Source organism: Pristiophorus japonicus, unplaced genomic scaffold (assembly GCF_044704955.1).
Source record: "Pristiophorus japonicus isolate sPriJap1 unplaced genomic scaffold, sPriJap1.hap1 HAP1_SCAFFOLD_42, whole genome shotgun sequence".
Lineage (NCBI taxonomy): Eukaryota > Metazoa > Chordata > Chondrichthyes > Pristiophoridae > Pristiophorus > Pristiophorus japonicus.
The window spans coordinates 5,749,241-5,772,977 of record NW_027254090.1 but is presented as its reverse complement, the minus strand read 5'-3'; the positions used below and the strand labels follow the sequence as shown (position 1 = coordinate 5,772,977).

The window sequence follows — 23,737 nt, the reverse complement described above, 5'->3', positions numbered from 1 at the left end:
GTTGTTGATTCAACACATTCCTGGTACCAGACTCTGCAGGGTCAGCGCTCAGTCAGCAGTTTTAGCTAACTTGGCTTACCGAGTCCCCATCATGCTTTGCTAAGCCCCCTTGCAGCCATTTTATATTTGGCGAACATTTTAAACATACATACATTTATATATTCAGCAGGTGCCTTTGCCTTCCTACAACAGTGTCTTTCAATTTGTTTATTTACCCTTTTTACCTGCTTGTTTCCTCTCTCTTTCAAACTCACTTTCTTTATTTTTTCTTTCTAATTCCAGCATTACTTCCCTCCCTACTGAATCTATTCTCAGGTTCCCATCCCGCTGCCAAACTAGTTTAAACCCTCCCCAACAGCACGAGCAAACCCCCCCGCGAGGATATTGGTCCCGGCTCTGTTTAGGTGCAAACTGTCCGGCTTGTACAGGTCCAACCTCGCCCAGAAGTGGTCCCGATGCCTCAGGAAACTAAAGCCCTCCTGCCTGCACCATCTCTCCAGCCACGTATTCACCTGCTCTATCCTCCTATTTCTGTACTCACTAGCTCGTGGCACCGAGTGAAATCCGGAGATTACTACCTTTGAGGTCCTGCTTTTTAATCTCTCCCCTAGCTCCCTAAACTCTGCCTGCAGGACCTCATCTCTCTTGCTACCCATGTCATTGGTCCTGATATGGACCACGATCTCTGGCTGTTCACCCACTCCCCGAGAATGGAGGTGATGGTGTTCCCATGCGCTTGCTGCCCTTGTCCTTCTAGGCGGTAGAGGTCGCGGATTTGGGAGTAGCTGCCAAAGAAGCCTTGGTGAGTTGCTGCAGTGCATCTTGTAGATGGAACACACTGCAGCCACGGTGCACCGGTGGTGGAGGGAGTGAATGTTGGAGGTGGTGGATGGGGTGCCCAATAAGTGGGCTGCTTTTTCCTGGATGGTGTCGAGCTTCTCGAGTCTTGTTGGAACCGCACTCATCCAGGCAAGTGGAGAGTATTTCATCAGACTCCTGACTTGTGCCTTGTATTTGGTGGAAAGGTTTTGGGGAGTCAGGAGTTGAGACACTCACCGCAGAATACCCAGCCTCTGACCTGCTCTTGTTGCCACAGTATTTATGTGACTGGTCCAGTTAAGTTTCTGGTCAATGGTGACCCCCAGGATGTTGATGGTGGGGGATTCGGCGATGATAATGCCGTTGATAGCCGAGCCTGCTTAAGTTGTATGTTCCTGTCGCTGATTGCTGACAGGCGACTGTTGGCTCCGCCCCGTGGGTTTACCTCGAACTTCAAACCACGAAATCGGTTCTCCTGAATTCCAAGGTGTGTACGGAAATCAATCATCAAATGCCCTGTCATTAACCTCAGGGGTTCCGGCAATTTTCTGATCACAAAGCGCTTTCAGTCCTTGTCCTTGTCCAGAAAATTGCAGACGTGGAAATTCGGGAGTTTTTGACTTTGAAAGGAGAACATTGTTGTTTTGTGCAGCTCCGGTCAGAGAAATGTTTGTGAAAGGAACTTTTTGCAGAGAGAGGGATTGAGCATTTCAGCTTGTTGCTGAACACTTCTCTCTGGGCACTGAGCTGAGCAGCAGCTTTCGAAGTGCAGTGCTGATCACGTTCGCCTCACAGGTGAAAAGTCCGCAGCTCGATCACGGACAGAAATATTGTTGTTGAAACAAAAACATGTCTGCAATAAAATTGAACAAAAGCATTCCAGGGTACATTGACGCATGATGCAAACTACCTCAGGCCTGGGCCAAAGCTCCCTGTACACCGAGCACAGGCTGAGGAAAACCCCAGGAAAGAGGATATCCCGGTCACTGGGACTTCCAGCTGCACTGAACAAGTGCCCGGTCTGAAACTTTCCAGAGTAATAATTTGTAACAAATACATCCAACAGTTAGGATGGCCGAGCGGTCGAAGGCACTGCTCAGGTCACAGTCTTCTCTGGAGGCATGGGTTTAAATCCCACTCCGAACATTCATTGTGTTTAATTTCAAAATCATTTGTTTTGACAACACTCTGAAGTGCTTTGGGACATCCATCTAACTTCATAAAATTACTCCACTTCAATTACAAACGGTGATATCAAATTTACTTCACAAACCAGGAATCGACCCAGGTGGCTGTAGCACGTTCCTTTCACGACAGCCACCTGGGATCGAATCCTGGTTTGTGAAGGTGCCCTCTAAATATCTCGCACTGCTAATTTAAAAACACGGTTATAATTTGTTTCGGTGCAAAAGATGGCAGGCTCGAAGGGCCAAATGGTAGAATCCTGCTCCTAGTTCTTGTGTTCTTATGCAGATCACAGAACAAATGATTAAATTATCAACTCTCCCTCAGTTCGCATTCCTTTTATTGTGCAAAGAAGATCATGGGTTCATTAAAGATGTTTTCCAGTGAAAGCAACATAAAGTTTAAGGAAAATAATTCGCCCATCTCGAACCCACGACCCTGAGATTATGAATCTCATGCTCTACCGACTGAGCTCGCCGGGCTGCTCATTATCTACCCTGTAAATCCCCTTCAAAATATTATCCGTTTCAATGAGATCACCTCTCATTCTTCTCAACTCCAGAGAATATCGGCATATTCTACTCAATCTCTCACCATAGGACAGTCCTCTCATCCCAGGAATCAATCTGGTGAACCTCTGTTCTACCACCTCCAAGGCAAGTATATCCTTCCTCAGATAAGGAGACCAAAACTGTGCGCAGTACTCCAGGTGTGGTCTCACCAAGGCCCTGTAGAATTGTAGCAAGATTTCCTTACTCTTGTAATATGGGCTATATATTAGGTACTATGGGCCGAATAACCTGTTTTTCTGCTGATACTATGGCTGTATAAAAAGTTATTAAAATTCGGCCGTCGCTCAGCAAACATATTTGTATTTCCTTCAGTGTGCAACACATGTGGGTGGATTAATGATGATTGAAACAATTATTGTCACAATCTCTCACAGACTTGAATTATTTTGGACAACTTGCTCTGTAAAAATGCTTTCCCTGACTAATGGACTAAGGTCACAACAGTTCAAGTACAATACCTTACCTCGTGGATTCATTACTAGAGTGATTCCAGACACAATAACTGGTGACGAGAATACGAATTTCCACACGACAATGGCTAACCTTGGCACGTTTGAACAATTCGCCGATGGGGAAGATTGGGAAGCCTTTGTGGAAAGGCTCGAACACTTCTTTATTGCGAACGACCTGGCGGGAGACGACCCGACCTCGCTGGCTGATAAGTGCTGAGCTATCCTGCTCAGCAGTTGTGGGCCCACCGTCTGTGGCCTTTTCAGGGATTTGCTAGTCCCAGAGAAGACAACAACATATGTGGAGCTCATAACGCTGATACAGGAACAGCTCAAACCTAAAGAGATCATCCTCACAGCCAGACACCGGTTCTCTCCCCACCGGTGGCCCGAAGGCCAAGAAATAGCAAAATATGCTGAAAACCTGAAACGATTGGCTGCACCATGTGCTTTTAGCGATCACCTCACCAAAGCACTAAGGTACATCTTTGTTACTGGAATCGGCCACGAAGACCTTCTCCACAGGCTGCTCTCTGCGGACACCACGGTCACCCTACAGAAGGCAATTAACGTGAGCCAGGTATTCATGATCTCGGCCTGCATCTCCAAGTGGATGTCTCACCCCCAGGACTCTAACCCGGCAAGTACTGTGAACCGACTGGTGCCTTTTAGAAGCATGGCTGCTGCTAGCAGTCTCTCTCAGGGAAGAGAGAAGAGAACGCTGAGTCCCGCAATCCTGAGTCCACCACATGGGGCCAACCGGCCAACCCCATTCTGGCGCTGTGGAGGAAATCACAGGGCCCACCAGTGCCGCTATAAAGACTATACTTGCAAAGGCTGTAACATGAAGGGCCACCTCCAGCGAATATGCAAGAGAAATCGTACTCACCGAGTCGATGAAGAGTTGGCTGATCATCCGGAGTCCAGCGACAATGAGGTGTACGGAGTGTTTACCTGCACCACCGAGAGTTCCCCGGTGAAAATGGAAGTTGAAATCAATAATGTTCCAGTCACGATGGAGGTGGACACAGGGGCGAGCCAGTCACTGATGAATCAGGTGGCCTTTGAGAAATTCGGTGACAATCCAATCGAACGACGTCAAATGATCCCGATCGAAGTGAAGCTGCTCACCTACACAAACGATACATCCCAGTCGTTGGCACCGTGGATGTCCAGGTGTCCCATGGCGGCGCGATGTACAGGTTACCTTTGTGGATCATTGCTGGTGATGGTCCAAAGCTATTAGGAAGAAGGTGGATGAAAAAGATCACTTGGAGCTGGGAAAAGCTCCAACCTCCAGCGATCGACGTCCTCCGCGGCCCCGAAGTTGGATCCAGCACAACACCTGAAAAACCAACCGCCCAACTCGACTGTGAGGCGACGACACAGACCGCTCAACCCAACGGCGAGATGATCCAGCCCAAACAACCAGACCTCACCTTCCAGGCTCCAGTGGCAGGACTCCAGAGAAGAAAATGCACGCAGAAGGTAACTTCCCGGCTTCCGTGGCAGAACCTGGGGAGAAAAGGATCACCGCAGCCTACCCCATGTAGAGAAAGAAGATGGCGTCCAAACCACGAGGTGAAGCGCCTGAAGTCAAGATGGCGGCAGCCAGACCAAAAGGGAGCATCACGTGACGCCGAGCGGCGAACCGGATTGGGGTAAAGTTTGCAAGACCTTCTAAAAGGAGACCGGCAACCCATCACAATTAAAGGGACAGTTCCACTCTTGAGTGGGCAAATGCATGGCGGATGAAGTATAATGTGGATAAATGTGAGGTTATCCACTTTGGTGGTAAAAACAGCGAGACAGACTATTATCTGAATAGTGACAGATTAGGAAAAGGGGCGGTGCAACGAGACCTGGGTGTCATGGTACATCAGTCATTGAAGGTTGGCATGCAGGTACAGCAGGCGGTTACGAAAGCAAATGGCATGTTGGCCTTCAGAGCGAGGGTATTTGAGTACAGGGGCAGGGAGGTGTTGCTACAGTTGTACAGGGCCTTGGTGAGGCCACACCTGGAGTATTGTGTACAGTTTTGGTCTCCTAACTTGAGGAAGGACATTCTTGCTATTGAGGGAGTGCAGCGAAGGTTCACCAGACTGATTCCCGGGATGGTGGGACTGACCTATCAAGAAAGACTGGATCAACTGGGCTTGTATTCACTGGAGTTCAGAAGAATGAGAGGGGACCTCATAGAAACGTTTAAAATTCTGATGGGTTTAGACAAGTTGGATGCAGGAAGAATGTTCCCAATGTTGGGGAAGTCCAGAATCAGGGGTCACAGTCTAAGGATAAGGGGTAAGCCATTTAGGACCGAGATGAGGAGATACTTCTTCACCCAGAGAGTGGTGAACCTGTGGAATTCTCTACCACAGAAGGTAGTTGAGGCCAATTCACTAAATATATTCAAAACGGAGAAGATGAAGTCCTTACTACTAGGGGGATCAAGGGGTATGGCGAAAAAGCAGGAAGGGGGTACTGAATTTGCAAGTTCAGCCATGAACTCATTGAATGGCGTTCCAGGCTAGAAGGGCCGAATGGCCTACTCCTGCACCTATTTTCTATGTTTCTATGTTTCTATGTTTATACAGCGATGATGGTGATACAAATGTAAAAGATGTAACTGACAATTTCAAGTTGGTAAATGTAACTAATCATGATAAGTCGGGCACTTGCGATCAGAACCAATGTATTGTGAGGGTAAACGAAGTGATGACGTGCGATGCTGCGATTTACATGTCTGCCGACAAAACCAAGGGCAACCTCCCGTCAGCACCCAGGTCCCGCGATCATGTAGCCTGCCCCTCCGGGCCCAATGTGATACCCCAGGGAGTGTGGCCACACATAGAGGGAGCATACCAGCTGCAGGGCCAGTGGTCAGCGGACGGCAAAGGCACCACTACCGGTACCCTGCCCCCGATCGGCTCCACCTCTCTGGCCACCAGGGCCAGTACTGGGAGCGAGCGGATAGCATCCTCCTGCCCTCCCAACGGGACCTGGGATGACCAGGCTCCCACTATCGCTGAAGAGCAGCAGGGAGACACCGCAGCCTTCAAAGGTGGACAGAGAGGCCACACACTCTGCCGACCACGAGGCAACGGCAAAGGCTCTGAGACTCAGCCAGGTGAGCGATCTGAGCCCACCCAGCTGGCAGGGGACACAGCGCCGCCATCAGACAACCTGGACACAGTCTGGTTACTCTGGAACTGGTGTCCTCACCCACCTGCACCTACACAACCCAGGGGCAAGACTGTGACACAACGTATGTAGCTTACCTGTAAAATGTACTTGTTCCACTACTGCAGAACCCAAACAGTGATGTAACTAATCCGATGTTTTTTTGTTCTTTCTGTCTGTACAGGTCTGCACATGCAGGTGTTGAGCCACACACATGGTCTATATATGGGGGGGGGGTGACGGGGGGGGGAATGGATGTATGTAGCCATGGACACACATGGATCACACCCAGAACCCACACAACCCCCACTGCAACCTCCAACAATCCACTGCTGAACATTTCCCAATGTCGTGGTAATAAGGACTTGGGGGTTTACAGGGAGAGAACCAAGCCAAAGCATAGACAAGGTGCAAGGGTTTTGGGCACTCTAGTCTCGGGCCAGAGCACACAATGCAAAGGCCAGTGGCACAAGACTAAGGGGAGAGTGATGTTGTGTCTGTATAATATAAGTATACTCCCTGTACACTCAATGTACAGTTATATAAGACTGCTGGATGTACCTTCACACTGTATACACTATGCCTGTACCACCAGAGGGTGCAACTGGTGGAGATCTCGGGGTCACCGGTACACGACAGGTAACCAGGTATAAAACGGAGCTCACCATCCTGTACCCTCACTCAGGAGCTGCAATAAATGGACTAAGGTCACCACAGTTCAAGTACAATACCTTGCCTCATGGAGTCATTACTTGAGTGCTTACAGACACAATAGAAAGAGATTAAACATTAAAGGTTAGGACATTGAGAATTGTAGAGGAACAAAGCGACCTGGGAGTGCATGTCCACAGATCCCTAAAGGTAGCAGGCAAGGTGGATTAGCTGGTTAAGAAGACATAGAGAATGCTGGCCTTTATTAGCCGAGGCCTAGAATAAGAGAGCAGGTGGATTATGCTTGAATATGAAACACTGGTTTGGCCACAGCTGGAGTACTGCGTGCAGTTCTCGTCACCACTTTACAGGAAGAAGACTGTGATTGCACTGGAGACTTACAGAGGAGATTTCGAGGATGTTATCGGGAGTGGAGAATCTTAGCTATGAGGACATTTTGGATAGGCTGGAGTTGTTTTTCTTGGAACAAAGTGGGCTGAGGGGAGGCATCATTGAAATGTGTACAATTATGAGGGGCCGTGATATATTGGATAGAATTTGCCCATTTCCCTTCGCAGAGGGGTCAACAACCATGGGGCATAAATTTAAAGTCTTGGTAGTAGGTGTAGGGGGGATTTGAGGGGAAAATTCTTCATGCAGAGGGTTGTGGGGGTCTGGAACTCACTGCTTGAAAGGGTGGTAGAGGCAGAAACGCTCACCACATTTAAAAAGTGCTTGGATGTGCACCTGAAGTGCCGTAACCTGCAGGGTTATGGACCGAGAGCTGGAAAGTGGGATTAGGCTGGAGAGCCTGTTATTGGCCGGCACGGTAACAATGGGCCGAAATGGCCTCCTTCCGTGCTGTAAACTTCTGATTATATAATTCTATGAAAAATAATCACCCAATGTGGCGCTCGTTTTAGAATCTCATGATCTCCTGACTGAGTTTGCTGGGCTTCTGCAAAATACACCTTTTTGTCGGTGATTACAGCCAGGTGCCTGTTGGCTCCGCCCCAGATGTTTAAACTTGCTGTCGAGGAACTGCCAGGATCTTCTTGAATGGTGGACCAGACTAGAGGGGCTGAATGGCCTACTCCGGCCCCTAATCCTTACATGTTTATGATCTTATGACCTTTCAGAGGAGAACAAACTCGCCTCTGAGCACAAGGAGAAAGTTCCAGAAAATATTCCCACCCGGTGAGCTTTCGCGTGTGAGGCGAACGTGTTAACCGCTATACTGCGGAATCATCTCCACTTTCAGCACCTGGTCAGACAGAAATGTGAAGCGAGCAGGTGAACTGCTGAATCCCACTTTTCAGGAGTTGGTCGTGGTGTCAAACAATGAGTTTTGCTCAATGACGAGAATGAAGAAGTGGGATTTGAACCCACGCTTCCAGAAAAAAAACTACAAACTGATCACAGCACCTGAGACCGCTCGGCCATCCTGACTATTTAATGCTGTATGTGGCCATCTGCAGGTTGATTTTGAACTTTTGTGTCCTGCCACATGAAATAAATGAGGGCAGCATGCGTATCTCTGCCTGACACCGGGGAAACAGTGATGCAAACCTTGGAGCAAGGGTCTGGTTATTGCCAAACAGCAAAGAAAATATTAATTCCCGAATTACCCTGAAGAACAGTGACCTCGACGTGTTCTGGGGTCAGACGCGCTACCGTTGCGCCACGAGGTCGATACAGCACATCGGAAATGTTTGACTATCTGAAGGTTTCACAATGCAAGGGGCTTTAAAATCCCCGCCCATTCCCACCGGGCGTCAGAAGCAGCGCTCACCTGCCAGCCACCATATGTTTTTTTGTTAAACTTTTGTGTTGCTTTCACGGGATTGCATCATTAATTAATCAGTCACCTTCTTTTGCACAATGAAAGAAATGCGAACTGAAGCAGAGTCGATACTTCAACCATTTTTTTCTGTGCTTTGCATAGAAACATAGAAACATAGAAACATCGAAAACAGGTGCAGCAATAGGCCATTCGGCCCTTCGAGCCTGCACCACCATTCAATATGATCATGGTTGATCATGCACCTCAGTACCCCTTTCCTGCTTTCTCTCCATACCTTTGATACATTTAGCCGTAATTGCCACATTTAACTCCCTTTTGAATATATCGAACGAACTGGCCTCAACAACTTTCTGTGGTAGAGAATTCCACAGGTTCAGAATTCTCTGAGTGAAGAAGTTTCTCCTCATCTCGGTCCTAAATGGCTTACCCCTTTTCCTTAGACTGTGACCCCTGGTTCTGGACTTCCCCAACATCGGGAACATACTTCCTGCATCTAACCTGTCCAATCGCGTCAGAATTTTATGTTTCCATGTAATCCCCTCTCATTCTTCTAAATTCCAGTGAATATAAGTCTAGTTGATCCAGTCTTTCTATACATGTCAGTCCTGCCCTCCCGGGAATCAGTCTGGTGAACCTTCGCTGCACTCCCTCAATAGCAAGAACGTTCTTCCTCAGATTAGGAGACCAAAACTGTACACAATATTCCAGGTGTGGCCTCACCAAGGCCTGCGTCCGCGCACATTAGAGGCTGAACTCCAGGACTTTGTCGATGTATTTACTGAGGCCTATGAAAGCATGGGCCTTACGTTAAACATCCGTAAGACAAAGGTCCTCCACCAGCCTGTCCTCACCGCACAGCACTACCCCCCAGTCATCAAGATCCACGGCGCGGCCCTGGACACCATGGACCACTTCCCATATCTCGGGAGCCTCCTATCAACAAGAGCAGGCATAGACGACGAGATTCAACACGGCCTCCATGCGCCAGTGCAGCCTTCGGCCGCTTGAGGAAAAGAGTGTTTGAAGACCAGGCCCTCAAAACTGCCACCAGGCTCATGGTCTGCAGGGCTGTAGTAATACCGGCCCTCCTGTAAGGCTCAGAGACATGGACCATGTACAGTTGACACATCAAGTTGCTGAAGAAATATCACCAACGATGTCTCCGAAGATGCAACAAATCCCCTGGGAGGACAGACGCACCAACATCTACGACCTTATTCAGGCTAACATCCCCAGCTTTGAAGCACTGACCACACTCGATCAGCTCCACTGGGCAGGCCACATTGTCCTCATGCCAGACAAGAGACTACCAAAGCAAGTGCTCTACTCGGAGCTCCGTCATGGCAAACGAGCCAAAGGTGGGCAGCAGAAACTCTACAAGGACACAATCAAAGCCTCCCTGAAAAAGTGCAACATCCCCACTGACACTCAGGAGTCCCTGACCCAAGACCACCCGAAGTGAAGGAAGTGCATCCGAGAGGGCGCTGAGCACCTCGAGTCTTATCGCCGAGTGCATGCAGAAATCAAGTGTCGACAGCAGAAAGAGCGTTCGGCAAACCTGTCCCACCCATCCCTTCCCTCAAGGACTATCTGTCCCACCTGTGATTGGGTCTGTGGCTCTAGTATTGGACTGTTCAGCCACCAAAGAACTTATTTTCGGAGTGGAAGCAAGTCTTCCTCGATTCCGAGGGACTGCCTATGTAGATTCCAAAATTCGTGGAAACCCCCAAGTGAAAAGGAAATTCGATTTGGGATGAGTAAACATAAAGTTTGGGATCCTAAAAAGCATATGGAAGAAATCTACAAGTCTTAACCAAGTTTGGGATTTTAAAAGGCACGTTTGGGCCTGTGGGGAAATGCTGCAGTGACAGAGGGGTGGGATTTAGAGTTTGGATATTGTAGCTAATCATTTTGTCTGGGGGAGCTCTTTAACCATAGTCAGGCTCCAAGAAAACATTAGCATTTAAACAATCGACCACGGAAGAAACAATATCCACCTTACCCACAGGACCCAAATATCACATCCTTATTCCAACACCTTTTCAACATGTATAGAAATATCTGGCTCATCCCAGACTTCCCGAAGCCAAAGCAGTGCTATTTCAATGGACAAGAGTTCATCAGTTCATAAAGAAGGAGTATCGCCCTCCCAAAGTCTATCAACACCAGATTAAAACATTTAATCAAGTCTCAGTTAGCTAGTCCGCCAAAACTTATACAAAGAAGAACACTTAAATCAATGGGCAGCAAAACTTAAACAAAAGAAACGTTATATTTGGCACGAAGATTAAGCAGCCTCTCAGAGTATAACTAGGGGCCTATCGTACCAAGAGCAACCTATTTTTCTGACGATTACTTTGGAACAACTAGATCAAGATCGAGAGCACACGGCAAGAAAACACAGGAAGATACATCACGACATCGGAGAAAAGAACTTCAAAAAACCAATCAGTGGAACATCAATACCAACTGACTTGGTAACAGGCATCAACCGGACCACCGCGACCGACGGACCTAACCAGGAAAATCAACCACGAGAAAACCGGGGTCCACGCAAGTGTTCCACTCTACAATTTGTGCCTCGACTGTCCAGCAGGTAAAAATTACCGAATCAACTGAAAACCTTATTGATGACAAAGGATACCGGCTTCGGGACAGTCAGAATACTTCGTCACAGACAAGGCACCGGAAGGCTGGAAGGTAGATCACACCGGTTCTGGGAGAGCTGGTTGGCGGTGACATGGAAGTGTCTGCAGTGTGCGGGACCAGACTGCTTCCACACAGCCACAATGAATGTCCCACCCTTTATTTGGGAAAAGTACAACTGAGAGTGGACAAGTTCCATCCCGGTCAGAGCAATCTGAAGCTTTAACTGACTGACACCCTAATTTGGGATTGTAATGTCTGTCAGCATGTAATGCTTGTAGCTCCACACTGTGGATGTGGACGTATTGTGTACTGCAACTGTATAGTTAATCCATGAAACAGAACAGGCTCTTTCCGGAGAGTTCCGAGAGAGCAGCCTGCATGTTCGGAAGCTGTGTGTGCTGTGCTCTGTGAAGATATCACAGGGATGTCTTGCAATATATGCTATATCAGTCTCTGTGGTGCAATGGATTAGGGCGTTCAGCTATTAACTGCAATGTTGGTGGATCGTAGCCCATTCAGGAACAAAGCCTTTAATTGTTTTTCCCTGAGGATTCGGTGCCGTACAGTTCCAAGTTGTCAGTGTGCGTTTTGGCTGCACGAATATATTCCGCAACCATTGCCAGCTGTGCTGTTATCAAGTTATACCAACTGTTACTTGCATTTTTGAGTGGTTGTTCGTTGTCTCGTCGCCAATTGATATGCTCATAATAAAGAATGAATCTGAGTACTGTGAACAATGAGTAAGTATGACATTAGCTCCTTTAATAAGACTCCAGTGTGCTTATATATACAAATGGATGCTGGGAATCCTTGGGACTCCAACAGGTAGGCCCTCTGGTGGTGGTGTGATACAGGTGGCCAAAGGTTAAATACATAACACAAGGTGTGTACGGAAATCAACCATCAAAAGTCCTGTCATTGGCCACAGGGGTTTCCGGCAATTTTCTGATCGCAAAGCGCTTTCAGTCCTTGTCCTTAACATTGCAGATGTGGAAATTGGGGAGTTTAATGACTTTGAAAGGAGAACATTGTTGTTTGGTGCAGTTCCGGTCAGAGAAATGTTTGTGAAAGGAACTTTTTGCAGAGAGAGGGATTGAGCATTTCAGCTTGTTGCTGAACACTGCAATCTGGGCACTGAGCTAAGCAGCAGTTTCCGTAGTGTAGCGGTTATCATGTTTGCCTCACACGCGAAAGGTCTCTGTTGCGAGCCTGGGCGGAAACATTATTTGTGAAGCAAAAACTTGTCTGCAATAAAATTGAACAAAAGCAGTCCAGGGTACATTGTCGCATGAGCAATTAACATTTTAAAACTAATCTACTCAAATACAGAATGTGTAAAATCAGATCGGGGATAAAACTTCATCAAGGGTTAAAGTTTCACTCATTATTAAAGTTCAGTTATTGAAATTTCGATTGTCCCTGTTCGCATTTCTTTCATTCTGTGAAACAACACTATCGGTTAATACCATCAGATCTAAGTTGCATTTGAAACTCACAAACAGCTCATGAATAATTCGCTCTTCCCCAGTTCCAGAGCTCAGAGTGTTATTGTCCATCCCTGGGATGTAAGCTACCTCCAACCCGGGCCAAACCTCCCCATGCCAAACCTCCCCGTGCACCGATCAGAGGCTCAGGAAAACCCCGGGGGAGAGGATATCCCGATCACTGGGCCTTCCAGCAACACTGAACAAGCGCCCGGTCCGAAACTCTCCTGAGTAATAACTTGTAAATAAAGCATCACACAGTCAGGATGGCCGAGCTGTCTAAGGCGCTGCGTTCAGGTCGCAGTCTCCTCTGGAGGCGTGGGTTCAAATCCCACTCCTGATATTCAGTGTTTTAAATTGCAAACTCATTTGTTTTGACACCACTCTGAAGTGCTTTGGGACATCCATCTGACGTAATAAAATTACTCCACTTCAATTGCAAGCGGTGATATCAAATATCCTTCCCAAACCGGGAAACGATCCCGGGTGGCTGTAGCGAAAGGAATGGGTTTGTGAAGCATTGAAAGGTGCCCTGTAAATATCTCGCACTGCTAATTTAAACTCACGGTTATAATTTGTTTCAGTGCAAAAGAAGGCAGGCTCGATGGGCCAAATGGCCGACTCCTGCTCCTGGTTCTTGTGTTCTTATGCAGAGCACAGAACAGATGATTAAATTATCAACTCTCCCTCAGTTCGTATTTCTTTCATTGTGCAAAAGAAGATAATGTGTTAATTAATGATGTTTTCCCGTGAAAGCAACATAAATTTTAAGGAACTGCAATTGACGAACATGGGGCTCAAACCCACGACCCTGAGATTAAGAGTCTCATGCTCTACCGACTGAGCTAGCCAGGCTTCTCAACATCTGTCCTGTCAATCCGCTTCAGAATATTGTCCGTTTCAACGAGATCACCTCCGATTCTTCGAAACGCAAGAGAGAATCGACATATTCTACACAATCTCTCATCATAGGACAGCCCTCTCATCCCAGGAATCAATCTGTTGAACCTCTGTTGCACCACCTGCAAGGCAAGTGTGTCCTTCCTCAGATAAGTACTATGGGCGAATATCCTGTTTTTCTGCTGATTCTACTTCCTCCTCCTTTGATAGTCATTCTCTGTACATCCTGTATTCTGCTTGGTTCTCTGCTGAAATATGAGCCTGAAGTTTATCACAAGCTTCCGTTTTTGTGTTTTAGTTGGTCTTCATTCATCCACCGAGCTGCAGCTAGCTATCATGCTATTTCTGCACCCTGCATGAGAACGTGTCGAGTCGTTACCCGATCTATCTCCTTTTTGAAAGTCTCCCAATGTGCATTTACTGTTTTACCGAGAAATCTTTGGTTTCAATCTACCTGGGCCGGATCCCTTTCAACTCAAAAAATTAGTCCTCCTACAGTTGGGTATTTTAACACATGATTATACCTTCTCCTTTTCTATAACTACTCTAAACCTAATGATATTGTGATCACTGTTTCCTCAATGCTCCTCCACAGAAACATGCTCTACTTAATCCATTTCCGAGATCCAGAACTGCTTTCTTCCCCATCGTGCTGGAAACATACTGATGGAGAAAGTTCTAATACAGATTTCAGGAAATCCTCCCCTGCATTTTCCCTTTGCATGGTTATTTTCCCAGTTTACGTTGAAGTCCCACATTATCACGACAGACCTTGAATCTTTCTGCATTTTATCTAAATTTACACCTCTTTATCCTTCCCACTATTAGGTGGCCGATAACATAATCGCTCATCTAACTTTCTACAGGCACATTCATTTAAAAAAGAATGTCGGATGGGAATAGGGCCACATATCGATGGACAATATTAAATCACATGAAGCGATGGAAAAATGACATAAAATATGAAATAATTACTTTGCCTCTGTATTTACCAGGGACACAGGGCAGATGGACATGATGGTGGAATAATGTATGGGAAATTATATAACTGCAATAAGTAAAGAGGAGAAATATTAAATGAAAAACCAAATGAAAGGAGGATTAAACCCCTGGTCTGGATGGATTACATCCATACACTTTAAAATAATTCAGCGAAGAGATAGCAGGAGAACTATTACAAATATTTAATGATTTGTTTGAAAAATGTGTAGTGTCAGAGGAATGGCGGATAGCTAACGTAATACTTATATTTGAGATGGAAGATAGAACATGTCCGGGGAACTATAGACCAGTCAGTGGAACTTCGGTGGTAGGAAAATAATGGAATCCCTTCTAAAGTAGAGAATAGAAGAATATCTATAAACCAAAAATATAATTATGTATAATCAGCGTGGATTCAAAAGCAAAAGTCTTGCTTGACCAACTTCTTTGATTTCATTGAAGAAGTAACAGGGAGAGTAGACCAGGGTAATGTGGTCGATATAATATACTTAAATTTCCAAAAAGTCTTTGATGAGGTACCACATATTAGAATAATGAATAAGGTCAGAGCTTGCGGTGTTAGGAGACAAGTCGTGGAATGTATAGCGAGCTGACCCCAAGACAGAAAGCAGAAGTAAAGGACTGTTATTCTGAGTGCAGAAGGTGTAAAGTGGGCTCCCATGAGGATCAGTGTGGGACCAATGCTGTTCACAATTTAAATTGTCCATTTAGACTTTGGAATCAAAAAAACAATTTCTACACTTTCAGATGAGGCCAAATTGGGGTGGGGCTGATAGACATTATTGAGGAGGACTGCAACAAACTACAACAAGACATTAATAACCTTGTAGACTGGACATTGAATTGGCAAATTCAATCCAACACAGACAGAGTGAGGTCATGTACTTTGGTAAGAAAGATAAGGTCAAATACTACGTGAGAATAAGAATCTAAGTGAGGTCAAGAAGCAAAGGGATCTCAGAGTAGAAATACAAATAAACAGTAAAGGTCGTGATGCGGGTTATACATCCATAAAAAGAAAATGGAGCACCAAGGGTTAATTCAAGACGGATAGTGTTGAAAAGTATTGAAGTTCTGTTGAACTGGTATCAAATTTTTATTTGGACCACACTTGCAGTACACTGTACAATTCTCATTGCCGTGTTATAAGAACATAAGAACATAAGAACATAAGAATTAGGAACAGGAGTAGGCCATCTAGTCCCTCGAGCCTGCTCCGCCATTCAATAAGATCATGGCTGATCTGGTCGTGGACTCAGCTCCACTTACCCGCCCTCTCCCCGTAACCCTTAATTCCCTTATTGGTTAAAAATCTATCTATCTTTGACTTGAAATCATTCAATGAGCCAGCCTCAACTGCTTCCTTGGGCAGAGAATTCCACAGATTCACAACCCTCTGGGAGAAGAAATTCTTTCTCAACTTGGTTTTAAATTGGCTCCTCCTTATTTTGAGGCCGTGCCCCCTCGTTCTAGTCTCCCCCACCAATGGAAACAACCTCTCTGCCTCTATCTTGTCTATCCCTTTCATGATTTTAAATGTTTCTATAAGATAACCCCTCATCCTTCTGAACTCCAAGGAGTAAAGACCCAGTCTACTCAATCTATCATCATAAGGTAACCCCCTCATTTCTGGAATCAGCCTAGTGAATCGTCTCTGTACCCCCTCCAAAGCTAGTATATCCTTCCTTAAGTAAGGTGACCAAAACTGCACGCAGTGCTCCAGGTGCGGCCTTACTAATACCTTATACAGTTGCAGCAAGACCTCCCTGCTTTTGTACTCCATCCCTCTCGCAATGAAGGCCAACATTCCATTCGCCTTCCTGATTACCTGCTGCACCTGCAAACTAACCTTTTGGGATTCATGCACAAGGACCCCCAGGTCCCTCTGCACCACAGCATGTTGTAATTTCTCCCCATTCAAATAATATTCCCTTTTACTGTTTTTTTTCCCCAAGGTGGATGACCTCACACTTTCCAACTTTGTATTCCATCTGCCAAAACTTAGCCCATTCGCTTAACCTGTCCAAATCTCGTTGCAGCCTCTCTGAGTCCTCTACACAACCCGCTTTCCCACTAATCTTAGTGTCATCTGCATATTTTGTTGCACTACACTCTGTCCCCTCTTCCAGGTCATCTATTTATATTGTAAACAGTTGTGGTCCCAGCACTGATCCCTGTGGCACACCACTAACCACTGATTTCCAACCGGAAAAGGACCCATTTATCCTGACTCTCTGCTTTCTGTTCGCCAGCCAATTCTCTATCATGCTAATACATTTCCTCTGACTCCGCGTACCTTTATCTTCTGCAGTAACCTTTTGTGTGGCACGTTATCGAATGCCTTTTGGAAATCTAAATACACCACATCCATCGGTACACCTCTATCCACCATGCTCGTTGTATCCTCAAAGAATTCCAGTAATTACATGGCCTCTATGGTCAGATATTCGACCCCAGTCAATGAACGACACTCAATACAGTTGTACAATGACAGATAGTCCCAGTAATACAGATTCAGTCCGGTCAGATATTGCAGTCTGCCCAGTGCCTCTCAGTTCTCACAACTCTATTGTGACAGCGAATCCCAGTAAGGAACAAACTTTAGAGAGCTTTTAGTGCCGAGGGCAGGTGCAAGTATACAAAGTGTTCCAACAACAGCAATAACTTCATCATTTGCGTGTCTGCAGAGTACAGAGTTACGGTTTCTGTTAAAGGAACGGCATAAATGAGCAGTGGGAATTTGGCTAATGTGGACTTCCGATTTATTGAAATTATGTCACTGCCCCTATCATTTAATGGTCATCACTACATTGTCAGATACAGAACAAGGCCAAATATGGATCACACACAGAGTTACACAACGTCAATGACTATAATTACTGACCAGGAAGAGCAGTGACTGCAAGGATCACTTAGAATATTTTATCAATGATGGAAAATGTCGCAGGCATTGTCATGTATTCAACCAGCATTGTAACCCATGTATAAACTGACCTAATTTGCACACCGTGAGAACACTGACCACTAGGTGGGAGACACTCCTAACCTAGACCTTCAGGTATAAAAGGGGAAGCTCCACCCACCTTCATCACTTGAGTGCTATGGAATAAAGGACAGGTCACAGACTGACCTTCTCTCAAGCATAGGCCTTGTGTGCATTTATACTGTGAAGTAAGGACCTATCAATGGCGACAAGAAACTGGGATTTAAACCACGCGAGCATGGCCACTAGCAGAACAGACGAGAGGTACTGTGTTAAGGAATGGTTGGGACAGAGATTCAACATTGTTAAAGCAGCACACAGTTCTCCAGGCAGACAAGGGCAGTCAGGCATGCCCCAACATGTAGTCGATACCAGAGGGGGAGTTCGACAGAGACAATGGCAAGCTAAACAGTGATTCACGCCATTGCAAGGGACAATACGGCCAGTAATGGGGCCATCAACACCTGTTAATGGTGCACTCAAGAACAATAACAGGGGCAGTCAGGGACGATCGACTGGCAAGGGACCTTTTGTTTCAAACCGAAACTCATGCTGGAGGCGTGGAGGCATACATTCAGCCGGAGTTTGCAGAGATGAGCAAAATGCCTACAGAAATTGCAGAAATGGACACTGGAGGAAATCGCTGGAAGCTGAAGTTCAGCGAGTTCATGTGGAGCACGTATACAATTCATACACCAGGACGCCACCAATATTGATGAAAGTGCTCCTCAATGGCATCCCAGTATCAATGGAGTTAGACACGAGTGCCAGCCAGTCCCTGATGGGTATCAAACAGTTCAAAAAGTTGTGGGCATCCAAGGCCAGGAGGCCAAAATTATCGCCGATTGACGCACAGCTACGGACTTACACCAAGGAGATCATTCCGGTGCAAGGCAGCGCCACGGAAGTCGTGAGCCACAAAGATTCAGAGAACAGGTTGCCACTCTGGATTGTCCCGGGGGACGGTCCCGGACTACTGGGGAGGAGTTGGCTTGCTGTCATGAACTGGAAATGGGGCGATGTCAATGCAATTTCCTCTGTGGAGCGAGTATCATGCTCACAGTTCCTGGACAAATTTGACTCATTATTTCAACCCGGCATTGGCACTTTCATGGGGGCCAAGGTAGTGATTGACATAAACCTGGACGCCAGACCAGTACACCACAAGGCCAGAGCGGTGCCGTACGTGATGCGGAAAAGGATAGAAGGCGAATTGGACTGCCTCCTGAGGGAAGGCATCATCTCGCCAGTCGAATTCAGTGACTGGGCGAGCCCGATTGTGCCGGTGCAGAAGGCGGATGGGTCGGTCAGGATATGTGGCGATTACAAGGCCACCATCAATCGGGTGTCACTCCAAGACCAGTGCCCACTACCGAGAGCGGAGGACCTCTTTGCGACGCTATCCGGTGGCAAACATTTTTCAAAATTGGACCTGACCTCAGCTTACATGACCCAGGAGCTGGCGAGTGAGTTGAAGAAGCTGACCACCATCACGACACACAAGGGGCTGTTTGAGCACAACAGATGTCAGTTCGGGATTTGCTCGGCCGCAGCGATCTTCCAACGAAATATGGAAATCCTCCTCAAGTCGATTCCAGGGACGATGGTTTTTCAGGACGACATCCTCATTACGGGTTACAATACTGAAGAACACCTCCACAACCAGGAGGAGGTGCTACGCAGACTGGACCGAGTAGGTCTGCGCCTTAAAACTGCGAAGTGCGTCTTCCTAGCTCCAGAGGTAGAATTCCTGGGGATGAGGGTAGCAGCAGACGGGATCAGCCCAACTGCATCCAAGACGGAAGCGATCCAGAGAGCACCCAGACCCCGTAACACGACGGAACTGCGTTCGTTCCTGGGGCTCCTGAATTATTTTGGCAAATTTCTTCCCAAATTGAGCACGCTGCTGGAGCCGCTGCACGTGCTCCTATGCAAAGGTCGTGAATGGGTCTGGGGGGACAGCCAGGAAAGGGCTTTTAATAGAGCACGCAATTTGTTATGTTCCAACAATCTGTTAACGCCATATGACCCATGTAAGAAACTTGTGTTAACGTGCGATCTGTCGTCCTATGGTGTCGGGTGTGTGTTGAAGCATGTCAATGCCAAGGGTCAGTTACAGCCGGTAGCTTGTGCCTCCAGAAGTCTGTCCCAGGCAGAAAGGGGCTACGGGATGGTAGAAAAGGAGGCGCTCGCATGTGTATATGTGGTAAATAAAATGCACCAGTACCTGTTTGGCAGAAAATTTGAGCTGGAGACAGATCACAAACCCCTAACGTCCCTTTTGGCCGACAACAAGGCCATAAATGCAAACGCATCGGCCCGCATACAGAGGTGGGCACCAACGTTAGCTGCCTATGACTACACAATTTGGCAAAGACCGGGCACTGAAAACTGCGCCAATGCACTCAGCAGGCTCCCACTAGCCACCACTGAGGGGGCTACCGAGCATGGTGCTGAGATGGTCATGGCTGTTGAAGCTTTCGGAAGCGAAGGCTCACCAGTGACAGCCCGTCGTTTAAAGTCTGGACAAATAGAGACCCGCTATTGTCTCTAGTCAAGAAATGTGTCCTGAATGGGGACTTGGCAGCCACGTACAGGGCATGCCCTGAGGAATTTAAACCATTTCACAGGGGCAGGGATGAACTCTCGATTCAAGCCGATTGCCTACTGTGGGGAAACCGCGTAGTCATGCCCCAGATGGGCAGAGAGGTGTTCATCAGAGAACTCCACAATGGGAACCGGGGCATTGTCACGATGAAGGCAATTGCCAGGTCACACGTTTGGTGGCCAGGAATAGACGCAGATCTGGAACTTTGTGTTCGCAGGTGCAACACATGTGCCCAGCTGGGCCATGCGCCCAGGGAAGCCCCCCTTAGCCCCTGGCCAAGCCTTGGTCACGCATCCATGTGGACTACGCAGGTCCTTTCATGGGGAAAATGCTTTTGGTTGTAGTGGACGCCTACTACAAATGGATCGAGTGTGACATTTTAAATTCAAGCACATCCTCTGCCACGGTAGAAAGTCTACAGGCAATGTTCGCCGCCCACAGTCTAGCGGACATCTTGGTCAGTGACAATGGCCTGTGCTTCACAAGCACTGAATTCCAGCACTTCATGGCAGGCAATCGAATTTACCGTGTTTGAACGGCACCGTTCAAGCCGTCCTCAAACAGCCAGGCAGAACGAGCAGTTCAGATAATCAAACAGGGGATGCTCAGATTCCAAGGGGGTTCCCTACAAACCTGCTTATCACGCCTCCTGTTGGCCGATAGATCCCGACCACACTCGCTCACAGGGGTTCCACCCGCAGAGCTACTAATGAAAAGGATGCTCAAAACCCGATTATCCCTTATACACCCCACCATTAAAGAAATTGTCGAGAGCAGGCGCCAGTCACAATATTACTACCATGACAGGAATGCGAGGGCATGATGTATTGATGTAAATGATCCTGTTTTTGTCCTCAACTTGGCTGCAGGGCCCAAATGGCTCGCAGGCACTGTGGTTTCCAAAGAGGGAAATTGGTTTCTGGTAGTTGAACTTACCAATGGACAAATCTGCCGCAAACATGTGGATCAAACAAAAAGGAGGTTCACCAACCCCATAGAAGAAGCAGAGGAAGAGAACGATATAGAGTTCACTCCACCACAGGTGACCGAACACCGGAACCAAAGGGAGGAGAGCCCAGTCACTGTGGGCAGTCCGGACAGGCCTGAGCACTGCAAACAGCAGACAATCAGGCCAGCGCCCAACAACTGGAGCCCCAACTCAGGCGCTCTACAAGGGAGCGTAAACCACCAGAGAGACTCAACCTGTGATCCCAATAAGACTTTGGGGTAGGAGGTGATGTCATGTATTCAACCAGCATTGTAACCCATGTATAAACTGACCGAAGTTGTACACCGTGAGAACACTGACCACTAGGTGGGAGATACTCCTAACCTGTACCTTCAGGTATAAAAGGGGAAGCTCCACCCACCTTCATCACTTGAGTGTGAAGGAATAAAGGACAGGTCACAGACTGACCTTCTCTCAAGCATGGGCCTCGTGTGTATTTATACTGTGTAGTAAGGACGTATCAGGCATTTTCTGTGTTAAGCGATGCTGCCTCTTCGTGCTTTAGGCAATCTCTCTGAATTAAACTCTGAAATATTCCCGGAGCCTTTCAATTATATCCTGTGTGCTCCCCACTGGGACAGTCAAGATGCAACAGAGTTGAAATTAGTTTCAGTTGTTTGAACAAACACATTACGGCCGCTGATTTGAGTCCCTCATGATATAGAATATGTTTACATGCAAAATTCCGAAATTGAAGCTAAACGTCCCAAAACTGGAAAATGTTGATCAGACTTATTTTATAATGTAATTGGAAACGATGCTCTCTCTCCAATGGCCGTGTTCCTTCAAACACAATCAGACGCATTGTACACATTGTACATTGTTCTGATGAATGTTTTGCACTCTTCAGTGATTACTTTCCAAATGTTAGCTGAGTCTCTAGGGTCTGCTCTACTTCACTGCGGTATGCGGCTGCCTACTATAACTCTGGATATGTAATTCTCAATTAAAGTGCAGTGCTCATTTTACTGTCGAACACTCATTTGTTCTAACTTAGAGTCAGCAATGAGTTAGGATCCATTTTTCCACAGCACCTCAAACAAATACAGCATTTCAAATCAATTAATGAAACACCTCGAACTAATAAAATAAGATGCAATTTTCCCTCATAGTATAAATCTTAAATGTACGGTTTCATTCTGGGTAATCTGCGATATACGCCTTCAAAGGCAATGGGAAAACATCGCCAGGGTGCAAAATAATTTCTTCTGGGCTCTGCATGTTTGTAATGTGGACAAATTTGCTGCTGATACAAAGATATGGTGTGAAAGCGAGTTGTGAGGAGTACGCAAACAATCTGCAAAGCGATATAGATAGGGTCAGTGAGTGAGGAAAAAATTGGCAGCTGCAGTATAATGTGGGAAATATGAGGTTATTCACTTTGGTCGGTAAAACAAAAAAAGCTAATAATTACTTAAATGGGGAGAGATTACAAAATGCTGTGGAGCAGAGGGATCTGGGAGTCCTTTTACAGAAGAACATAAGAAATAGGAGCAGGAGTAGGCCATACGGCCCCTCGAGCCTGCTCCGCCATTCAATAAGATCATGGCTTATCCGATCATGGACTCAGCTCCACTTCCCTGCCCGCTCCCCATAACCCCTTATCCCCTTATCATTTAAAAAGCTGTCAATTTCTCTCTTAAATTTATTCAATGTCCCAGCTTCCACAGCTCACTGAGGCAGGGAATTCCACAGTTTTACAACCCTCTGAGAGAAGAAATTTCTTCTCATCTCATTTTAAATGGGTGGCCCCTTATTCTAAGATCATGCCCTCTAGTTCAAGTCTCCCCATCAGTGGAAACATCCTCTCTGCATCCACCTTCTCAAGCCCCCTCATAATCTTACACATTTCGATAAGATCACCTCTCATTCTTCTGAATTCCAATGAGTAGAGGCCCAACCTACTCAACCTTTCCTTATAAGTCAACCCCCTCATCTCCAGAATCAAACTAGTGAACCTTCTCTGAACTGCCTCCAAAGCAAGTATAGCCTTTCGTAAATATGGAAAACAAAACTGCATGCAGTATTCCAGGTGTGGCCTCACCAATACGTAATACAGCTGTCGCAGGACTTCCCTGCTTTTATACTCCATCCCCTTTGCAATAAAGGCCAAGATACCATTGGCCTTCCTGATCACAAAAAGTTAGCATGCAGATACAGTAGTAATTAGGAAGGCAAATGGAAAGTTGGCCTTTATTTCAAGGGGGATGGAATATAAAAGTACGGAAGACCTGCTACAACTGTACAGAGCACAGGTGAAACCACACCTGGAGTACTGCGTACAGTTTTGCTCTCCTCATTTCAGGAGGGATAAACTTACATTGGGGGCATTTCACAGAAGGTTCACAAGGTTGTCTTATGAAGAATGGTTGAACAGGTTGGGATCTACCTATTGGAGATTAGCAGAGTGAGAGATGATATCTTTGAAAGGTGTAAGATTCT

General features: G+C 46.6%; 2 non-coding genes across 2 annotated transcripts; one reads left to right on the top strand and one right to left on the bottom strand.

The window, feature by feature from the left end:
- Positions 1 to 13,053: 13,053 nt before the first annotated feature.
- Positions 13,054 to 13,136, top strand: trnal-cag (transfer RNA leucine (anticodon CAG)). The gene has a single exon. It is a non-coding gene; the product is annotated as a tRNA-Leu (tRNA).
- Positions 13,137 to 13,575: 439 nt separating this feature from the next.
- On the bottom strand, positions 13,576 to 13,648 carry trnak-cuu (transfer RNA lysine (anticodon CUU)). The gene has a single exon. It is a non-coding gene; the product is annotated as a tRNA-Lys (tRNA).
- Positions 13,649 to 23,737: the final 10,089 nt, after the last annotated feature.